Source organism: Dermacentor variabilis, chromosome 9 (assembly GCF_050947875.1).
Source record: "Dermacentor variabilis isolate Ectoservices chromosome 9, ASM5094787v1, whole genome shotgun sequence".
Taxonomy (NCBI): Eukaryota; Metazoa; Arthropoda; class Arachnida; order Ixodida; family Ixodidae; genus Dermacentor; species Dermacentor variabilis.
The window spans coordinates 21,415,824-21,437,477 of record NC_134576.1 but is presented as its reverse complement, the minus strand read 5'-3'; positions in this window follow the sequence as shown (position 1 = coordinate 21,437,477).

Genomic DNA, 21,654 nt, shown 5'->3' with positions numbered 1-21,654 from the left:
ATAAATTCATAACTTTGTGGGGCACTTTATATACAAAGAAGCCGGGCGCGGTGTTGTCGCGCAGTTAGCAAAAATGGAGCTCGCCCGTGTGATGCAGTTGCGTTCGCGTCTACTGAATCTCTCTGGGAAAAGTATGCCTTTTCTAGCATCCACTACATCACTGTAACGAATTTCGTTACCTTTTGGGGTACATTTTATACACAGTGGCCTCGCCCGGCGTTGTGGCGCAGTTAGCAAAAAGGAGCTCGCCGTGTGATGCAGTTGCTTTCGCGTCTACTGAATCTCACTGGAACAACTGTGGCCTTTTTCTCGCATCCACTACATTATTGTAAATAATTTCATAACTTTGTGGGGCACTTTATATACAAAGAAGCCGCGCGCGGTGTTGTCGCGCAGTTAGCAAAAAGGAGCTCGCCCGTGTGATGCAGTTGCGTTCGCGTCTACTGAATCTCACTGGGAAAAGTATGCCTTTTCTAGCATCCACTACATCACTGTAACGAATTTCGTTACTTTTTTGGGGTACATTATATACACAGTGGCCTCGCCCGGCGTTGTGGCGCAGTTAGCAAGAAGGAGCTCGCCCGTGTTGCAGTTGCTTTCGCGTCTACTGAATCTCACTGGAACAAGTGTGGCTTTTTTCGCATCCACTACATTATTGTAAATAATTTCATAACTTTTTGGGGCACTTTATATACAAAGAAGCCGCGCGCGGTGTTGTCGCGCAGTTAGCAAAAAGGAGCTCGCTCGTGCGATGCAGTTGCGTTCGCGTCTACTGAATCTCACTGGGAAAAGTATGCCTTTTCTAGCATCCACTACATCACTGTAACGAATTTCATTACTTTTTGGGGTACATTATATACACAGTGGCCTCGCCCGGCGTTGTGGCGCAGTTAGCAAGAAGGAGCTCGCCCGTGTTGCAGTTGCTTTCGCGTGTACTGAATCTCACATGAACAATTGTGGCTTTTTCTCGCATCCACTACATTATTGTAAATAATTTCATACCTTTTTGGGGCACTTTATATACAAAGAAGTCGCGAAAGGAGCTCGCCCGTGTGATGCAGTTGCGTTCGCGTCTACTGAATCTCACTGGGGAAAGTATGCCTTTTCTAGCATCCACTACATCACTGTAACGAATATCGTTACTTTTTGGAGTACCTTATATACACAGTTGCCGCGCCCGGCGTTGTGACGCAGTTAGCAAAAAGGAGCTCGCCCGTGTGATGGAGTTGCTTTCGCGTGTACTGAATCTCACTAGAACAATTGTGGCTTTTTCTCGCATCCACTACATTATTGTAAATAATTTCATAACTTTTTGGGGCACTTTATATACAAAGAGGCCGCGCTGTTGTCGCGCAGTTAGCAAAAAGGAGCTCGTCCGTGGGATGCAGTTGCGCTCGCTTCTACTGAATCTCACTGGGAAAAGTATGCCTTTTCTAGCATCCACTACATCACTGTAACGAATTTCGTTACTTTTTGGGGTACATTATATACACAGTGGCCTCGCCCGGCGTTGTGGCGCAGTTAGCAAAAAGGAGCTCGCCGTGTGATGCAGTTGCTTTCGCGTGTACTGAATCTCACTGGAACAATTGTGGCTTTTTCTCGCATCCACTACATTATTGTAAATAATTTCATAACTTTGTGGGGCACTTCATATACAAAGAAGCCGCGCGCGGTGTTGTCGCGCAGTTAGCAAAAAGGAGCTCGCCCGTGTGATGCAGTTGCGTTCGCGTCTACTGAATCTCACTGGGAAAAGTATGCCTTTTCTAGCATCCACTACGTCACTGTAACGAATTTCGTTACCTTTTGGGGTACTTTATATACACAGTGGCCTCGCCCGGCGTTGTGGCGCAGTTAGCAAAAAGGAGCTCGCCCGTGTGATGCAGTTACGTTCACGTCTACTGAATCTCACTCGGAAAAGTATGCCTTTTCTAGCATCCACTACATCACTGTAACGAATTCGTTACTTTTTGGTGTACGTTATATATGCAGTGGCCTCGCCGGGCGTTGTGGCGCAGTTAGCAAAAAGGAGCTCACCCGTGTGATGCAGTTGCTTTCGCGTGTACTGAATCTCACATGAACAATTGTGGCTTTTTCTCGCATCCACTACATTATTGTAAATAATTTCATAACTTTGTGGGGCACTTTATATACAAAGAAGTCGCGCTGTTGTCGCGCAGTTAGCAAAAAGGAGCTCGCCCGTGTGATGCAGTTGGGTTCGCGTCTACTGAATCTCACTGGGAAAAGTATGCCTTTTCTAGCATCCACTACATCACTGTAACGAATTTCGTTACTTTTTGGGGTACATTATATACACAGTGGCCTCGCCCGGCGTTGTGGCGCAGTTAGCAAGAAGGAGCTCGCCCGTGTTGCAGTTGCTTTCGCGTGTACTGAATCTCACATGAACAATTGTGGCTTTTTCTCGCATCCACTACATTATTGTAAATAATTTCATACCTTTTTGGGGCACTTTATATACAAAGAAGTCGCGAAAGGAGCTCGCCGTGTGATGCAGTTGCTTTCGCGTCTACTGAATCTCACTGGAACAACTGTGGCCTTTTTCTCGCATCCACTACATTATTGTAAATAATTTCATAACTTTGTGGGGCACTTTATATACAAAGAAGCCGCGCGCGGTGTTGTCGCGCAGTTAGCAAAAAGGAGCTCGCCCGTGTGATGCAGTTGCGTTCGCGTCTACTGAATCTCACTGGGAAAAGTATGCCTTTTCTAGCATCCACTACATCACTGTAACGAATTTCGTTACTTTTTTGGGGTACATTATATACACAGTGGCCTCGCCCGGCGTTGTGGCGCAGTTAGCAAGAAGGAGCTCGCCCGTGTTGCAGTTGCTTTCGCGTCTACTGAATCTCACTGGAACAAGTGTGGCTTTTTTCGCATCCACTACATTATTGTAAATAATTTCATAACTTTTTGGGGCACTTTATATACAAAGAAGCCGCGCGCGGTGTTGTCGCGCAGTTAGCAAAAAGGAGCTCGCTCGTGCGATGCAGTTGCGTTCGCGTCTACTGAATCTCACTGGGAAAGTATGCCTTTTCTAGCATCCACTACATCACTGTAACGAATTTCATTACTTTTTGGGGTACATTATATACACAGTGGCCTCGCCCGGCGTTGTGGCGCAGTTAGCAAGAAGGAGCTCGCCCGTGTTGCAGTTGCTTTCGCGTGTACTGAATCTCACATGAACAATTGTGGCTTTTTCTCGCATCCACTACATTATTGTAAATAATTTCATAACTTTTTGGGGCACTTTATATACAAAGAAGTCGCGCTGTTGTCGCGCAGTTAGCAAAAAGGAGCTCGCCCGTGTGATGCAGTTGGGTTCGCGTCTACTTTATCTCACTGGGAAAAGTATGCCTTTTCTAGCATCCACTACATCACTGTAACGAATTTCGTTACTTCTAGGGGTACATTATATACACAGTGGCCTCGCCCGGCGTTGTGGCGCAGTTAGCAAGAAGGAGCTCGCCCGTGTTGCAGTTGCTTTCGCGTGTACTGAATCTCACATGAACAATTGTGGCTTTTTCTCGCATCCACTACATTATTGTAAATAATTTCATACCTTTTTGGGGCACTTTATATACAAAGAAGTCGCGAAAGGAGCTCGCCCGTGTGATGCAGTTGCGTTCGCGTCTACTGAATCTCACTGGGGAAAGTATGCCTTTTCTAGCATCCACTACATCACTGTAACGAATATCGTTACTTTTTGGAGTACCTTATATACACAGTTGCCGCGCCCGGCGTTGTGACGCAGTTAGCAAAAAGGAGCTCGCCCGTGTGATGCAGTTGCTTTCGCGTGTACTGAATCTCACTAGAACAATTGTGGCTTTTTCTCGCATCCACTACATTATTGTAAATAATTTCATAACTTTTTGGGGCACTTTATATACAAAGAGGCCGCGCTGTTGTCGCGCAGTTAGCAAAAAGGAGCTCGTCCGTGGGATGCAGTTGCGCTCGCTTCTACTGAATCTCACTGGGAAAAGTATGCCTTTTCTAGCATCCACTACATCACTGTAACGAATTTCGTTACTTTTTGGGGTACATTATATACACAGTGGCCTCGCCCGGCGTTGTGGCGCAGTTAGCAAAAAGGAGCTCGCCGTGTGATGCAGTTGCTTTCGCGTGTACTGAATCTCACTGGAACAATTGTGGCTTTTTCTCGCATCCACTACATTATTGTAAATAATTTCATAACTTTGTGGGGCACTTTATATACAAAGAAGCCGCGCGCGGTGTTGTCGCGCAGTTAGCAAAAAGGAGCTCGCCCGTGTGATGCAGTTGCGTTCGCGTCTACTGAATCTCACTGGGAAAAGTATGCCTTTTCTAGCATCCACTACGTCACTGTAACGAATTTCGTTACCTTTTGGGGTACTTTATATACACAGTGGCCTCGCCCGGCGTTGTGGCGCAGTTAGCAAAAAGGAGCTCGCCCGTGTGATGCAGTTACGTTCACGTCTACTGAATCTCACTCGGAAAAGTATGCCTTTTCTAGCATCCACTACATCACTGTAACGAATTCGTTACTTTTTGGTGTACGTTATATACGCAGTGGCCTCGCCGGGCGTTGTGGCGCAGTTAGCAAAAAGGAGCTCACCCGTGTGATGCAGTTGCTTTCGCGTGTACTGAATCTCACTGGAACAATTGTGGCTTTTTCTCGCATCCACTACATTATTGTAAATAATTTCATAACTTTGTGGGGCACTTTATATACAAAGAAGTCGCGCTGTTGTCGCGCAGTTAGCAAAAAGGAGCTCGCCCGTGTGATGCAGTTGGGTTCGCGTCTACTGAATCTCACTGGGAAAAGTATGCCTTTTCTAGCATCCACTACATCACTGTAACGAATTTCGTTACTTTTTGGGGTACATTATATACACAGTGGCCTCGCCCGGCGTTGTGGCGCAGTTAGCAAGAAGGAGCTCGCCCGTGTTGCAGTTGCTTTCGCGTGTACTGAATCTCACATGAACAATTGTGGCTTTTTCTCGCATCCACTACATTATTGTAAATAATTTCATACCTTTTTGGGGCACTTTATATACAAAGAAGTCGCGAAAGGAGCTCGCCCGTGTGATGCAGTTGCGTTCGCGTCTACTGAATCTCACTGGGGAAAGTATGCCTTTTCTAGCATCCACTACATCACTGTAACGAATTTCGTTACTTTTTGGGGTACCTTATATACACAGTTGCCGCGCCCGGCGTTGTGACGCAGTTAGCAAAAAGGAGCTCGCCCGTGTGATGCAGTTGCTTTCGCGTGTACTGAATCTCACTAGAACAATTGTGGCTTTTTCTCGCATCCACTACATTATTGTAAATAATTTCATAACTTTTTGGGGCACTTTATATACAAAGAGGCCGCGCTGTTGTCGCGCAGTTAGCAAAAAGGAGCTCGCCCGTGGGATGCAGTTGCGTTCGCTTCTACTGAATCTCACTGGGAAAAGTATGCCATTTCTAGCATCCACTACATCACTGTAACGAATTTCGTTACTTTTTGGGGTACATTATATACACAGTGGCCTCGCCCGGCGTTGTGGCGCAGTTAGCAAAAAGGAGCTCGCCGTGTGATGCAGTTGCTTTCGCGTGTACTGAATCTCACTGGAACAATTGTGGCTTTTTCTCGCATCCACTACATTATTGTAAATAATTTCATAACTTTGTGGGGCACTTTATATACAAAGAAGCCGCGCGCGGTGTTGTCGCGCAGTTAGCAAAAAGGAGCTCGCCCGTGTGATGCAGTTGCGTTCGCGTCTACTGAATCTCACTGGGAAAAGTATGCCTTTTCTAGCATCCACTACGTCACTGTAACGAATTTCGTTACCTTTTGGGGTACTTTATATACACAGTGGCCTCGCCCGGCGTTGTGGCGCAGTTAGCAAAAAGGAGCTCGCCCGTGTGATGCAGTTAGGTTCACGTCTACTGAATCTCACTCGGAAAAGTATGCCTTTTCTAGCATCCACTACATCACTGTAACGAATTCGTTACTTTTTGGTGTACGTTATATACACAGTGGCCTCGCCGGGCGTTGTGGCGCAGTTAGCAAAAAGGAGCTCGCCCGTGTGATGCAGTTGCATTCGCGTGTACTGAATCTCACTGGAACAATTGTGGCTTTTTCTCGCATCCACTACATTATTGTAAATAATTTCATAACTTTGTGGGGCACTTTATATACAAAGAAGCCGCGCGCGGTGTTGTCGCGCAGTTAGCAAAAAGGAGCTCGCCCGTGTGATGCAGTTGCGTTCGCGTCTACTGAATCTCACTGGGAAAAGTATGCCTTTTCTAGCATCCACTACATCACTGTAACGAATTTCGTTACTTTTTGGGGTACATTATATACACAGTGGCCTCGCCCGGCGTTGTGGCGCAGTTAGCAAAAAGGAGCTCGCCGTGTGATGCAGTTGCTTTCGCGTGTACTGAATCTCACTGGAACAATTGTGGCTTTTTCTCGCATCCACTACATTATTGTAAATAATTTCATAACTTTGTGGGGCACTTTATATACAAAGAAGCCGGGCGCGGTGTTGTCGCGCAGTTAGCAAAAATGGAGCTCGCCCGTGTGATGCAGTTGCGTTCGCGTCTACTGAATCTCTCTGGGAAAAGTATGCCTTTTCTAGCATCCATTACATCACTGTAACGAATTTCGTTACCTTTTGGGGTACATTTTATACACAGTGGCCTCGCCCGGCGTTGTGGCGCAGTAAGCAAAAAGGAGCTCGCCGTGTGATGCAGTTGCTTTCGCGTCTACTGAATCTCACTGGAACAACTGTGGCCTTTTTCTCGCATCCACTACATTATTGTAAATAATTTCATAACTTTGTGGGGCACTTTATATACAAAGAAGCCGCGCGCGGTGTTGTCGCGCAGTTAGCAAAAAGGAGCTCGCCCGTGTGATGCAGTTGCGTTCGCGTCTACTGAATCTCACTGGGAAAAGTATGCCTTTTCTAGCATCCATTACATCACTGTAACGAATTTCGTTACCTTTTGGGGTACATTATATACACAGTGGCCTCGCCCGGCGTTGTGGCGCAGTTAGCAAAAAGGAGCTCGCCGTGTGATGCAGTTGCTTTCGCGTCTACTGAATCTCACTGGAACAACTGTGGCCTTTTTCTCGCATCCACTACATTATTGTAAATAATTTCATAACTTTTTGGGGCACTTTATATACAAAGAAGCCGCGCGCGGTGTTGTCGCGCAGTTAGCAAAAAGGAGCTCGCCCGTGTGATGCAGTTGCGTTCGCGTCTACTGAATCTCACTGGGAAAAGTATGCCTTTTCTAGCATCCACTACATCACTGTAACGAATTTCGTTACTTTTTTGGGGTACATTATATACACAGTGGCCTCGCCCGGCGTTGTGGCGCAGTTAGCAAGAAGGAGCTCGCCCGTGTTGCAGTTGCTTTCGCGTCTACTGAATCTCACTGGAACAAGTGTGGCTTTTTTCGCATCCACTACATTATTGTAAATAATTTCATAACTTTTTGGGGCACTTTATATACAAAGAAGCCGCGCGCGGTGTTGTCGCGCAGTTAGCAAAAAGGAGCTCGCTCGTGCGATGCAGTTGCGTTCGCGTCTACTGAATCTCACTGGGAAAAGTATGCCTTTTCTAGCATCCACTACATCACTGTAACGAATTTCATTACTTTTTGGGGTGCATTATATACACAGTGGCCTCGCCCGGCGTTGTGGCGCAGTTAGCAAGAAGGAGCTCGCCCGTGTTGCAGTTGCTTTCGCGTGTACTGAATCTCACATGAACAATTGTGGCTTTTTCTCGCATCCACTACATTATTGTAAATAATTTCATACCTTTTTGGGGCACTTTATATACAAAGAAGTCGCGAAAGGAGCTCGCCCGTGTGATGCAGTTGCGTTCGCGTCTACTGAATCTCACTGGGGAAAGTATGCCTTTTCTAGCATCCACTACATCACTGTAACGAATTTCGTTACTTTTTGGAGTACCTTATATACACAGTTGCCGCGCCCGGCGTTGTGACGCAGTTAGCAAAAAGGAGCTCGCCCGTGTGATGCAGTTGCTTTCGCGTGTACTGAATCTCACTAGAACAATTGTGGCTTTTTCTCGCATCCACTACATTATTGTAAATAATTTCATAACTTTTTGGGGCACTTTATATACAAAGAGGCCGCGCTGTTGTCGCGCAGTTAGCAAAAAGGAGCTCGCCCGTGGGATGCAGTTGCGTTCGCTTCTACTGAATCTCACTGGGAAAAGTATGCCTTTTCTAGCATCCACTACGTCACTGTAACGAATTTCGTTACCTTTTGGGGTACTTTATATACACCGTGGCCTCGCCCGGCGTTGTGGCGCAGTTAGCAAAAAGGAGCTCGCCCGTGTGATGCAGTTACGTTCACGTCTACTGAATCTCACTCGGAAAAGTATGCCTTTTCTAGCATCCACTACATCACTGTAACGAATTCGTTACTTTTTGGTGTACGTTATATACGCAGTGGCCTCGCCGGGCGTTGTGGCGCAGTTAGCAAAAAGGAGCTCGCCCGTGTGATGCAGTTGCATTCGCGTGTACTGAATCTCACTGGAACAATTGTGGCTTTTTCTCGCATCCACTACATTATTGTAAATAATTTCATAACTTTGTGGGGCACTTTATATACAAAGAAGCCGCGCGCGGTGTTGTCGCGCAGTTAGCAAAAAGGAGCTCGCCCGTGTGATGCAGTTGGGTTCGCGTCTACTGAATCTCACAGGGAAAAGTATGCCTTTTCTAGCATCCACTACATCACTGTAACGAATTTCGTTACTTTTTGGGGTACATTATATACACAGTGGCCTCGCCCGGCGTTGTGGCGCAGTTAGCAAGAAGGAGCTCGCCCGTGTTGCAGTTGCTTTCGCGTGTACTGAATCTCACATGAACAATTGTGGCTTTTTCTCGCATCCACTACATTATTGTAAATAATTTCATACCTTTTTGGGGCACTTTATATACAAAGAAGTCGCGAAAGGAGCTCGCCCGTGTGATGCAGTTGCGTTCGCGTCTACTGAATCTCACTGGGGAAAGTATGCCTTTTCTAGCATCCACTACATCACTTTAACGAATTTCGTTACTTTTTGGGGTACCTTATATACACAGTTGCCGCGCCCGGCGTTGTGACGCAGTTAGCAAAAAGGAGCTCGCCCGTGTGATGCAGTTGCTTTCGCGTGTACTGAATCTCACTGGAACAATTGTGGCTTTTTCTCACATCCACTACATTATTGTAAATAATTTCATAACTTTGTGGGGCACTTTACATACAAAGAAGCCGGGCGCGGTGTTGTCGCGCAGTTAGCAAAAATGGAGCTCGCCCGTGTGATGCAGTTGCGTTCGCGTCTACTGAATCTCTCTGGGAAAAGTATGCCTTTTCTAGCATCCACTACATCACTGTAACGAATTTCGTTACCTTTTGGGGTACATTTTATACACAGTGGCCTCGCCCGGCGTTGTGGCGCAGTTAGCAAAAAGGAGCTCGCCGTGTGATGCAGTTGCTTTCGCGTCTACTGAATCTCACTGGAACAACTGTGGCCTTTTTCTCGCATCCACTACATTATTGTAAATAATTTCATAACTTTGTGGGGCACTTTATATACAAAGAAGCCGCGCGCGGTGTTGTCGCGCAGTTAGCAAAAAGGAGCTCGCCCGTGTGATGCAGTTGCGTTCGCGTCTACTGAATCTCACTGGGAAAAGTATGCCTTTTCTAGCATCCACTACATCACTGTAACGAATTTCGTTACTTTTTTGGGGTACATTATATACACAGTGGCCTCGCCCGGCGTTGTGGCGCAGTTAGCAAGAAGGAGCTCGCCCGTGTTCCAGTTGCTTTCGCGTCTACTGAATCTCACTGGAACAAGTGTGGCTTTTTTCGCATCCACTACATTATTGTAAATAATTTCATAACTTGTTGGGGCACTTTATATACAAAGAAGCCGCGCGCGGTGTTGTCGCGCAGTTAGCAAAAAGGAGCTCGCTCGTGCGATGCAGTTGCGTTCGCGTCTACTGAATCTCACTGGGAAAAGTATGCCTTTTCTAGCATCCACTACATCACGGTAACGAATTTCGTTACTTTTTGGGGTACATTATATACACAGTGGCCTCGCCCGGCATTGTGGCGCAGTTAGCAAGAAGGAGCTCGCCCGTGTTGCAGTTGCTTTCGCGTGTACTGAATCTCACTGGAACAAGTGTGGCTTTTTTCGCATCCACTGCATAATTGTAACGAATTTCGTTACTTTGTGGGGCACTTTACATACAAAGAAGCCGCGCGCGGTGTTGTCGCGCAGTTAGCAAAAAGGAGCTCGCCCGTTTGATGCAGTTGCGTTCGCGTCTACTGAATCTCCCTGGGGAAAGTATGCCTTTTCTAGCATCCACTACATCACTGTAACGAATTTCATTACTTTTTGGGGTACCTTATATACACAGTGGCCGCGCCCGGCGTTGTGGCGCAGTTAGCAAAAAGGAGCTCGCCCGTGTGATGCAGTTGCTTTCGCGTGTACTGAATCTCACTAGAACAATTGTGGCTTTTTCTCGCATCCACTACATTATTGTAATTAATTTCATCACTTTTTGGGGCACTTTATATACAAAGAGGCCGCGCTGTTGTCGCGCAGTTAGCAAAAAGGAGCTCGCCCGTGTGATGCAGTTGCGTTCGCGTCTACTGAATCTCACTGGGAAAAGTATGCCTTTTCTAGCATCCACTACATCACTGTAACCAATTTCGTTCCTTTTTGGGGTACACTATATACAAAGTGGCCTCGCCGGGCGTTGTGGCGCAGTTAGCAAAAAGGAGCTCGCCGTGTGATGCAGTTGCTTTCGCGTCTACTGAATCTCACTGGAACAAGTGTGGCTTTTTTCGCATCCACTACATTATTGTAAATAATTTCATAACTTTTTGGGGCACTTTATATACAAAGAAGCCGCGCGCGGTGTTGTCGCGCAGTTAGCAAAAAGGAGCTCGCCCGTTTAATGCAGTTGCGTTCGCGTCTACTGAATCTCACTGGGAAAAGTATGCCTTTTCTAGCATCCACTACATCACTGTAACGAATTTCGTTACTTCTTGGGGTATACTATATACACAGTGGCCTCGCCCGGCGTTGGCGCAGTTACCAAAAAGGAGCTCGCCCGTGTGATGCAGTTGCTTTCGCGTATACTGAATCTCACTGGAACAAGTGTGGCTTTTTTCGCATCCACTACATTATTGTAAATAATTTCATAACATTTTGGGGCACTTTATATACAAAGAGGCCGCGCTGTTGTCCCGCAGTTAGCAAAAAGGAGCTCGCCCGTGTGATGCAGTTGCGTTCGGGTCTACTGAATCTCACTGGGAAAAGTATGCCTTTTCTAGCATCCACTACATCACTGTAACGAATTTCGTTACTTTTTGGGGTACATTATATACGCAGTCGCCTCGCCCGGCGTTGTGGCGCAGTTAGCAAAAAGGAGCTCGCCGTGTGATGCAGTTGCTTTCGCGTCTACTGAATCTCACTGGAACAAGTGTGGCGTTTTTCTCGCATCCACTACATTATTGTAACGAATTTCGTTACTTTTTGGGGTACATTATATACACAGTGGCCTCGCCCGGCATTGTGGCGCAGTTAGCAAGAAGGAGCTCGCCCGTGTTGCAGTTGCTTTCGCGTGTACTGAATCTCACTGGAACAAGTGTGGCTTTTTTCGCATCCACTACATTATTGTAAATAATTTCATAACTTTTTGGGGCACTTTATATACAAAGAAGTCGCGCTGTTGTCGCGCAGTTAGCAAAAAGGAGCTCGCCCGTGTGATGCAGTTGGGTTCGCGTCTACTGAATCTCACTGGGAAAAGTATGCCTTTTCTAGCATCCACTACATCACTGTAACGAATTTCGTTACTTTTTGGGGTACATTATATACACAGTGGCCTCGCCCGGCGTTGTGGCGCAGTTAGCAAGAAGGAGCTCGCCCGTGTTGCAGTTGCTTTCGCGTGTACTGAATCTCACTGGAACAAGTGTGGCTTTTTTCGCATCCACTACATTATTGTAAATAATTTCATAACTTTTTGGGGCACTTTATATACAAAGAAGTCGCGCTGTTGTCGCGCAGTTAGCAAAAAGGAGCTCGCCCGTGTGATGCAGTTGGGTTCGCGTCTACTGAATCTCACTGGGAAAAGTATGCCTTTTCTAGCATCCACTACATCACTGTAACGAATTTCGTTTCTTTTTCGGGTACATTATATACACAGTGGCCTCGCCCGGCGTTGTGGCGCAGTTAGCAAGAAGGAGCTCGCCCGTGTTGCAGTTGCTTTCGCGTGTACTGAATCTCACATGAACAATTGTGGCTTTTTCTCGCATCCACTACATTATTGTAAATAATTTCATAACTTTTCGGGGCACTTTATATACAAAGAAGCCGCGCGCGGTGTTGTCGCGCAGTTAGCAAAAAGGAGCTCGCCCGTGTGATGCAGTTGCGTTCGCGTCTACTGAATCTCACTGGGAAAAGTATGCCTTTTCTAGCATCCACTACATCACTGTAACGAATTTCGTTACTTTTTGGGGTACACTATATACACAGTGGCTTCGCCCAGCGTTGTGGCGCAGTTACCAGAAAGGAACTCGCCGTGTGATTCAGTTGCTTTCGCGTCTACTGAATCTCACTGGAACAATTGTGGCTTTTTCTCGCATCCACTACATTTTTGTAAATAATTGCATAACTTTTTGGGGCACTTTATATACAAGGAAGCCGCGCTGTTGTCGCGCAGTTAGCAAAAAGGAGCTCGCCCGTGTGATGCAGTTGCGTTCGCGTCTACTGAATCTCACTGGGAAAAGTATGCCTTTTCTAGCATCCACTACATTATTGTAAATAATTTCATAACTTTTTGGGGCACTTTATATACAAAGAAGCCGCGCGCGGTGTTGTCGCGCAGTTATCAAAAAGGAGCTCGCCCGTGTAATGCAGTTGCGTTCGCGTCTACTGAATCTCACTGGGAAAAGTATGCCTTTTCTAGCATCCACTACATCACTGTAACGAATTTCGTTACTTCTTGCGGTATACTATATACACAGTGGCCTCGCCCGGCGTTGGCGCAGTTACCAAAAAGGAGCTCGCCCGTGTGATGCAGTTGCTTTCGCGTATACTGAATCTCACTGGAACAAGTGTGGCTTTTTTCGCATCCACTACATTATTGTAAATAATTTCATAACATTTTGGGGCACTTTATATACAAAGAGGCCGCGCTGTTGTCCCGCAGTTAGCAAAAAGGAGCTCGCCCGTGTGATGCAGTTGCGTTCGGGTCTACTGAATCTCACTGGGAAAAGTATGCCTTTTCTAGCATCCACTACATCACTGTAACGAATTTCGTTACTTTTTGGGGTACATTATATACACAGTCGCCTCGCCCGGCGTTGTGGCGCAGTTAGCAAGAAGGAGCTCGCCGTGTGATGCAGTTGCTTTCGCGTCTACTGAATCTCACTGGAACAAGTGTGGCTTTTTTCGCATCCACTACATTATTGTAAATAATTTCATAACTTTTTGGGGCACTTTATATAGAAAGAGGCCGCGCTGTTGTCGCGCAGTTAGCAAAAAGGAGCTCGCCCGTGTGATGCAGTTGCGTTCGCGTCTACTGAATCCCACTGGGAAAAGTATGCCTTTTCTAGCATCCACTACATCACTGTAACGAATTTCGTTACTTTTTGGGGTACATTATATACACAGTGGCCTCGCCCGGCGTTGTGGCGCAGTTAGCAAAAAGGAGCTCGCCGTGTGATGCAGTTGCTTTCGCGTCTACTGAATCTCACTGGAACAAGTGTGGCTTTTTTCGCATCCACTACATTATTGTAACGAATTTCGTTACTTTTTGGGGCACTTTATATACACAGTGGCCTCGCCCGGCGTTGTGGCGCAGTTAGCAAAAAGGAGCTCGCAGTGTGATGCAGTTGCTTTCGCGTCTACTGAATCTCACTGGAACAAGTGTGGCTTTTTTCGCATCCACTACATTATTGTAACGAATTTCGTTACTTTTTGGGGTACATTATATACACAGTGGCCTCGCCCGGCATTGTGGCGCAGTTAGCAAGAAGGAGCTCGCCCGTGTTGCAGTTGCTTTCGCGTGTACTGAATCTCACTGGGAAAAGTATGCCTTTTCTAGCATCCACTACATCACTGTAACGAATTTCGTTACTTTTTGGGGTACACTATATACACAGTGGCTTCGCCCAGCGTTGTGGCGCAGTTACCAGAAAGGAACTCGCCGTGTGATGCAGTTCCTTTCGCGTCTACTGAATCTCACTGGAACAATTGTGGCTTTTTCTCGCATCCACTACATTATTGTAAATAATTTCATAACTTTTTGGGGCACTTTATATACAAGGAAGCCGCGCTGTTGTCGCGCAGTTAGCAAAAAGGAGCTCGCCCGTGTGATGCAGTTGCGTTCGCGTCTACTGAATCTCACTGGGAAAAGTATGCCTTTTCTAGCATCCACTACATCACTGTAACCAATTTCGTTACTTTTTGGGGTACAGTATATGCACAGTGGCCTCGCCCGGCGTTGTGGCGCAGTTAGCAAAAAGGAGCTCGCCGTGTGATGCAGTTGCTTTCGCGTCTACTGAATCTCACTGGAACAAGTGTGGCTTTTTTCGCATCCACTACATTATTGTAAATAATTTCATAACTTTTTGGGGCACTTTATATACAAAGAAGCCGCGCGCGGTGTTGTCGCGCAGTTAGCAAAAAGGAGCTCGCCCGTGTAATGCAGTTGCGTTCGCGTCTACTGAATCTCACTGGGAAAAGTATGCCTTTTCTAGCATCCACTACATCACTGTAACGAATTTCGTTACTTCTTGGGGTATACGATATACACAGTGGCCTCGCCCGGCGTTGGCGCAGTTACCAAAAAGGAGCTCGCCCGTGTGATGCAGTTGCTTTCGCGTATACTGAATCTCACTGGAACAAGTGTGGCTTTTTTCGCATCCACTACATTATTGTAAATAATTTCATAACATTTTGGGGCACTTTATATACAAAGAGGCCGCGCTGTTGTCCCGCAGTTAGCAAAAAGGAGCTCGCCCGTGTGATGCAGTTGCGTTCGGGTCTACTGAATCTCACTGGGAAAAGTATGCCTTTTCTAGCATCCACTACATCACTGTAACGAATTTCGTTACTTTTTGGGGTACATTATATACACAGTCGCCTCGCCCGGCGTTGTGGCGCAGTTAGCAAAAAGGAGCTCGCCGTGTGATGCAGTTGCTTTCGCGTCTACTGAATCTCACTGGAACAAGTTTGGCTTTTTTCGCATCCACTACATTATTGTAAATAATTTCATAACTTTTTGGGGCACTTTATATAGAAAGAGGCCGCGCTGTAGTCGCGCAGTTAGCAAAAAGGAGCTCGCCCGTGTGATGCAGTTGCGTTCGCGTCTACTGAATCTCACTGGGAAAAGTACGCCTTTTCTAGCATCCACTACATCACTGTAACGAATTTCGTTACTTTTTGGGGTATACTATATACACAGTGGCCTCGCCCGGCGTTGGCGCAGTTACCAAAAAGGAGCTCGCCGTGTTGCAGTTGCTTTCGCGTGTACTGAATCTCACTAGAACAATTGTGGCTTTTTCTCGCATCCACTACATTATTGTAAATAATTTCATAACTTTTTGGGGCACTTTATATACAAAGAAGCCGCGCGCGGTGTTGTCGCGCAGTTAGCAAAAAGGAGCTCGCCCGTGTAATGCAGTTGCGTTCGCGTCTACTGAATCTCACTGGGAAAAGTATGCCTTTTCTAGCATCCACTACATCACTGTAACGAATTTCGTTACTTCTTGGGGTATACTATATACACAGTGGCCTCGCCCGGCGTTGGCGCAGTTACCAAAAAGGAGCTCGCCCGTGTGATGCAGTTGCTTTCGCGTCTACTGAATCTCACTGGAACAATTGTGACTTTTTCTCGCATCCACTACATTATTGTAAATAATTTCATAACTTTTTGGGGCACTTTATATACAAAGAAGCCGCGCGCGGTGTTGTCGCGCAGTTAGCAAGAATTAGCTCGCCCGTGTGATGCAGTTGCGTTCGCGTCTACTGAATCTCACTGGGGAAAGTATGCCTTTTCTAGCATCCACTACATCACTGTAACGAATTTCATTACTTTTTGGGGTACCTTATATACACAGTGGCCGCGCCCGGCGTTGTGGCGCAGTTAGCAAAAAGGAGCTCGCCCGTGTGATGCAGTTGCTTTCGCGTGTACTGAATCTCACTAGAACAATTGTGGCTTTTTCTCGCATCCACTACATTATTGTAATTAATTTCATCACTTTTTGGGGCACTTTATATACAAAGAGGCCGCGCTGTTGTCGCGCAGTTAGCAAAAAGGAGCTCGCCCGTGTGATGCAGTTGCGTTCGCGTCTACTGAATCTCACTGGGAAAAGTATGCCTTTTCTAGCATCCACTACATCACTGTAACCAATTTCGTTCCTTTTTGGGGTACACTATATACAAAGTGGCCTCGCCGGGCGTTGTGGCGCAGTTAGCAAAAAGGAGCTCGCCGTGTGATGCAGTTGCTTTCGCGTCTACTGAATCTCACTGGAACAAGTGTGGCTTTTTTCGCATCCACTACATTATTGTAAATAATTTCATAACTTTTTGGGGCACTTTATATACAAAGAAGCCGCGCGCGGTGTTGTCGCGCAGTTAGCAAAAAGGAGCTCGCCCGTTTAATGCAGTTGCGTTCGCGTCTACTGAATCTCACTGGGAAAAGTATGCCTTTTCTAGCATCCACTACATCACTGTAACGAATTTCGTTACTTCTTGGGGTATACTATATACACAGTGGCCTCGCCCGGCGTTGGCGCAGTTACCAAAAAGGAGCTCGCCCGTGTGATGCAGTTGCTTTCGCGTATACTGAATCTCACTGGAACAAGTGTGGCTTTTTTCGCATCCACTACATTATTGTAAATAATTTCATAACATTTTGGGGCACTTTATATACAAAGAGGCCGCGCTGTTGTCCCGCAGTTAGCAAAAAGGAGCTCGCCCGTGTGATGCAGTTGCGTTCGGGTCTACTGAATCTCACTGGGAAAAGTATGCCTTTTCTAGCATCCACTACATCACTGTAACGAATTTCGTTACTTTTTGGGGTACATTATATACGCAGTCGCCTCGCCCGGCGTTGTGGCGCAGTTAGCAAAAAGGAGCTCGCCGTGTGATGCAGTTGCTTTCGCGTCTACTGAATCTCACTGGAACAAGTGTGGCGTTTTTCTCGCATCCACTACATTATTGTAACGAATTTCGTTACTTTTTGGGGTACATTATATACACAGTGGCCTCGCCCGGCATTGTGGCGCAGTTAGCAAGAAGGAGCTCGCCCGTGTTGCAGTTGCTTTCGCGTGTACTGAATCTCACTGGAACAAGTGTGGCTTTTTTCGCATCCACTACATTATTGTAAATAATTTCATAACTTTTTGGGGCACTTTATATACAAAGAAGTCGCGCTGTTGTCGCGCAGTTAGCAAAAAGGAGCTCGCCCGTGTGATGCAGTTGGGTTCGCGTCTACTGAATCTCACTGGGAAAAGTATGCCTTTTCTAGCATCCACTACATCACTGTAACGAATTTCGTTACTTTTTGGGGTACATTATATACACAGTGGCCTCGCCCGGCGTTGTGGCGCAGTTAGCAAGAAGGAGCTCGCCCGTGTTGCAGTTGCTTTCGCGTGTACTGAATCTCACTAGAACAAGTGTGGCTTTTTTCGCATCCACTACATTATTGTAAATAATTTCATAACTTTTTGGGGCACTTTATATACAAAGAAGTCGCGCTGTTGTCGCGCAGTTAGCAAAAAGGAGCTCGCCCGTGTGATGCAGTTGGGTTCGCGTCTACTGAATCTCACTGGGAAAAGTATGCCTTTTCTAGCATCCACTACATCACTGTAACGAATTTCGTTTCTTTTTCGGGTACATTATATACACAGTGGCCTCGCCCGGCGTTGTGGCGCAGTTAGCAAGAAGGAGCTCGCCCGTGTTGCAGTTGCTTTCGCGTGTACTGAATCTCACATGAACAATTGTGGCTTTTTCTCGCATCCACTACATTATTGTAAATAATTTCATAACTTTTCGGGGCACTTTATATACAAAGAAGCCGCGCGCGGTGTTGTCGCGCAGTTAGCAAAAAGGAGCTCGCCCGTGTGATGCAGTTGCGTTCGCGTCTACTGAATCTCACTGGGAAAAGTATGCCTTTTCTAGCATCCACTACATCACTGTAACGAATTTCGTTACTTTTTGGGGTACACTATATACACAGTGGCTTCGCCCAGCGTTGTGGCGCAGTTACCAGAAAGGAACTCGCCGTGTGATTCAGTTGCTTTCGCGTCTACTGAATCTCACTGGAACAATTGTGGCTTTTTCTCGCATCCACTACATTTTTGTAAATAATTGCATAACTTTTTGGGGCACTTTATATACAAGGAAGCCGCGCTGTTGTCGCGCAGTTAGCAAAAAGGAGCTCGCCCGTGTGATGCAGTTGCGTTCGCGTCTACTGAATCTCACTGGGAAAAGTATGCCTTTTCTAGCATCCACTACATTATTGTAAATAATTTCATAACTTTTTGGGGCACTTTATATACAAAGAAGCCGCGCGCGGTGTTGTCGCGCAGTTATCAAAAAGGAGCTCGCCCGTGTAATGCAGTTGCGTTCGCGTCTACTGAATCTCACTGGGAAAAGTATGCCTTTTCTAGCATCCACTACATCACTGTAACGAATTTCGTTACTTCTTGGGGTATACTATATACACAGTGGCCTCGCCCGGCGTTGGCGCAGTTACCAAAAAGGAGCTCGCCCGTGTGATGCAGTTGCTTTCTCGTATACTGAATCTCACTGGAACAAGTGTGGCTTTTTTCGCATCCACTACATTATTGTAAATAATTTCATAACATTTTGGGGCACTTTATATACAAAGAGGCCGCGCTGTTGTCCCGCAGTTAGCAAAAAGGAGCTCGCCCGTGTGATGCAGTTGCGTTCGGGTCTACTGAATCTCACTGGGAAAAGTATGCCTTTTCTAGCATCCACTACATCACTGTAACGAATTTCGTTACTTTTTGGGGTACATTATATACACAGTCGCCTCGCCCGGCGTTGTGGCGCAGTTAGCAAAAAGGAGCTCGCCGTGTGATGCAGTTGCTTTCGCGTCTACTGAATCTCACTGGAACAAGTGTGGCTTTTTTCGCATCCACTACATTATTGTAAATAATTTCATAACTTTTTGGGGCACTTTATATAGAAAGAGGCCGCGCTGTTGTCGCGCAGTTAGCAAAAAGGAGCTCGCCCGTGTGATGCAGTTGCGTTCGCGTCTACTGAATCCCACTGGGAAAAGTATGCCTTTTCTAGCATCCACTACTTCACTGTAACGAATTTCGTTACTTTTTGGGGTACATTATATACACAGTGGCCTCGCCCGGCGTTGTGGCGCAGTTAGCAAAAAGGAGCTCGCCGTGTGATGCAGTTGCTTTCGCGTCTACTGAATCTCACTGGAACAAGTGTGGCTTTTTTCGCATCCACTACATTATTGTAACGAATTTCGTTACTTTTTGGGGCACTTTATATACACAGTGGCCTCGCCCGGCGTTGTGGCGCAGTTAGCAAAAAGGAGCTCGCCGTGTGATGCAGTTGCTTTCGCGTCTATTGAATCTCACTGGAACAAGTGTGGCTTTTTTCGCATCCACTACATTATTGTAACGAATTTCGTTACTTTTTGGGGTACATTATATACACAGTGGCCTCGCCCGGCATTGTGGCGCAGTTAGCAAGAAGGAGCTCGCCCGTGTTGCAGTTGCTTTCGCGTGTACTGAATCTCACTGGGAAAAGTATGCCTTTTCTAGCATCCACTACATCACTGTAACGAATTTCGTTACTTTTTGGGGTACACTATATACACAGTGGCTTCGCCCAGCGTTGTGGCGCAGTTACCAGAAAGGAACTCGCCGTGTGATGCAGTTCCTTTCGCGTCTACTGAATCTCACTGGAACAATTGTGGCTTTTTCTCGCATCCACTACATTATTGTAAATAATTTCATAACTTTTTGGGGCACTTTATATACAAGGAAGCCGCGCTGTTGTCGCGCAGTTAGCAAAAAGGAGCTCGCCCGTGTGATGCAGTTGCGTTCGCGTCTACTGAATCTCACTGGGAAAAGTATGCCTTTTCTAGCATCCACTACATCACTGTAACCAATTTCGTTACTTTTTGGGGTACAGTATATGCACAGTGGCCTCGCCCGGCGTTGTGGCGCAGTTAGCAAAAAGGAGCTCGCCTTGTGATGCAGTTGCTTTCGCGTCTACTGAATCTGACTGGAACAAGTGTGGCTTTTTTCGCATCCACTACATTATTGTAAATAATTTCATAACTTTTTGGGGCACTTTATATACAAAGAAGCCGCGCGCGGTGTTGTCGCGCAGTTAGCAAAAAGGAGCTCGCCCGTGTAATGCAGTTGCGTTCGCGTCTACTGAATCTCACTGGGAAAAGTATGCCTTTTCTAGCATCCACTACATCACTGTAACGAATTTCGTTACTTCTTGGGGTATACGATATACACAGTGGCCTCGCCCGGCGTTGGCGCAGTTACCAAAAAGGAGCTCGCCCGTGTGATGCAGTTGCTTTCGCGTATACTGAATCTCACTGGAACAAGTGTGGCTTTTTTCGCATCCACTACATTATTGTAACGAATTTCGTTACTTTTTGGGGCACTTTATATACACAGTGGCCTCGCCCGGCGTTGTGGCGCAGTTAGCAAAAAGGAGCTCGCCGTGTGATGCAGTTGCTTTCGCGTCTACTGAATCTCACTGGAACAAGTGTGGCTTTTTTCGCATCCACTGCATTATTGTAACGAATTTCGTTACTTTTTGGGGTACATTATATACACAGTGGCCTCGCCCGGCATTGTGGCGCAGTTAGCAAGAAGGAGCTCGCCCGTGTTGCAGTTGCTTTCGCGTGTACTGAATCTCACTGGGAAAAGTATGCCTTTTCTAGCATCCACTACATCACTGTAACGAATTTCGTTACTTTTTGGGGTACACTATATACACAGTGGCTTCGCCCAGCGTTGTGGCGCAGTTACCAGAAAGGAACTCGCCGTGTGATGCAGTTCCTTTCGCGTCTACTGAATCTCACTGGAACAATTGTGGCTTTTTCTCGCATCCACTACATTATTGTAAATAATTTCATAACTTTTTGGGGCACTTTATATACAAGGAAGCCGCGCTGTTGTCGCGCAGTTAGCAAAAAGGAGCTCGCCCGTGTGATGCAGTTGCGTTCGCGTCTACTGAATCTCACTGGGAAAAGTATGCCTTTTCTAGCATCCACTACATCACTGTAACCAATTTCGTTACTTTTTGGGGTACAGTATATGCACAGTGGCCTCGCCCGGCGTTGTGGCGCAGTTAGCAAAAAGGAGCTCGCCGTGTGATGCAGTTGCTTTCGCGTCTACTGAATCTCACTGGAACAAGTGTGGCTTTTTTCGCATCCACTACATTATTGTAAATAATTTCATAACTTTTTGGGGCACTTTATATACAAAGAAGCCGCGCGCGGTGTTGTCGCGCAGTTAGCAAAAAGGAGCTCGCCCATGTAATGCAGTTGCGTTCGCGTCTACTGAATCTCACTGGGAAAAGTATGCCTTTTCTAGCATCCACTACATCACTGTAACGAATT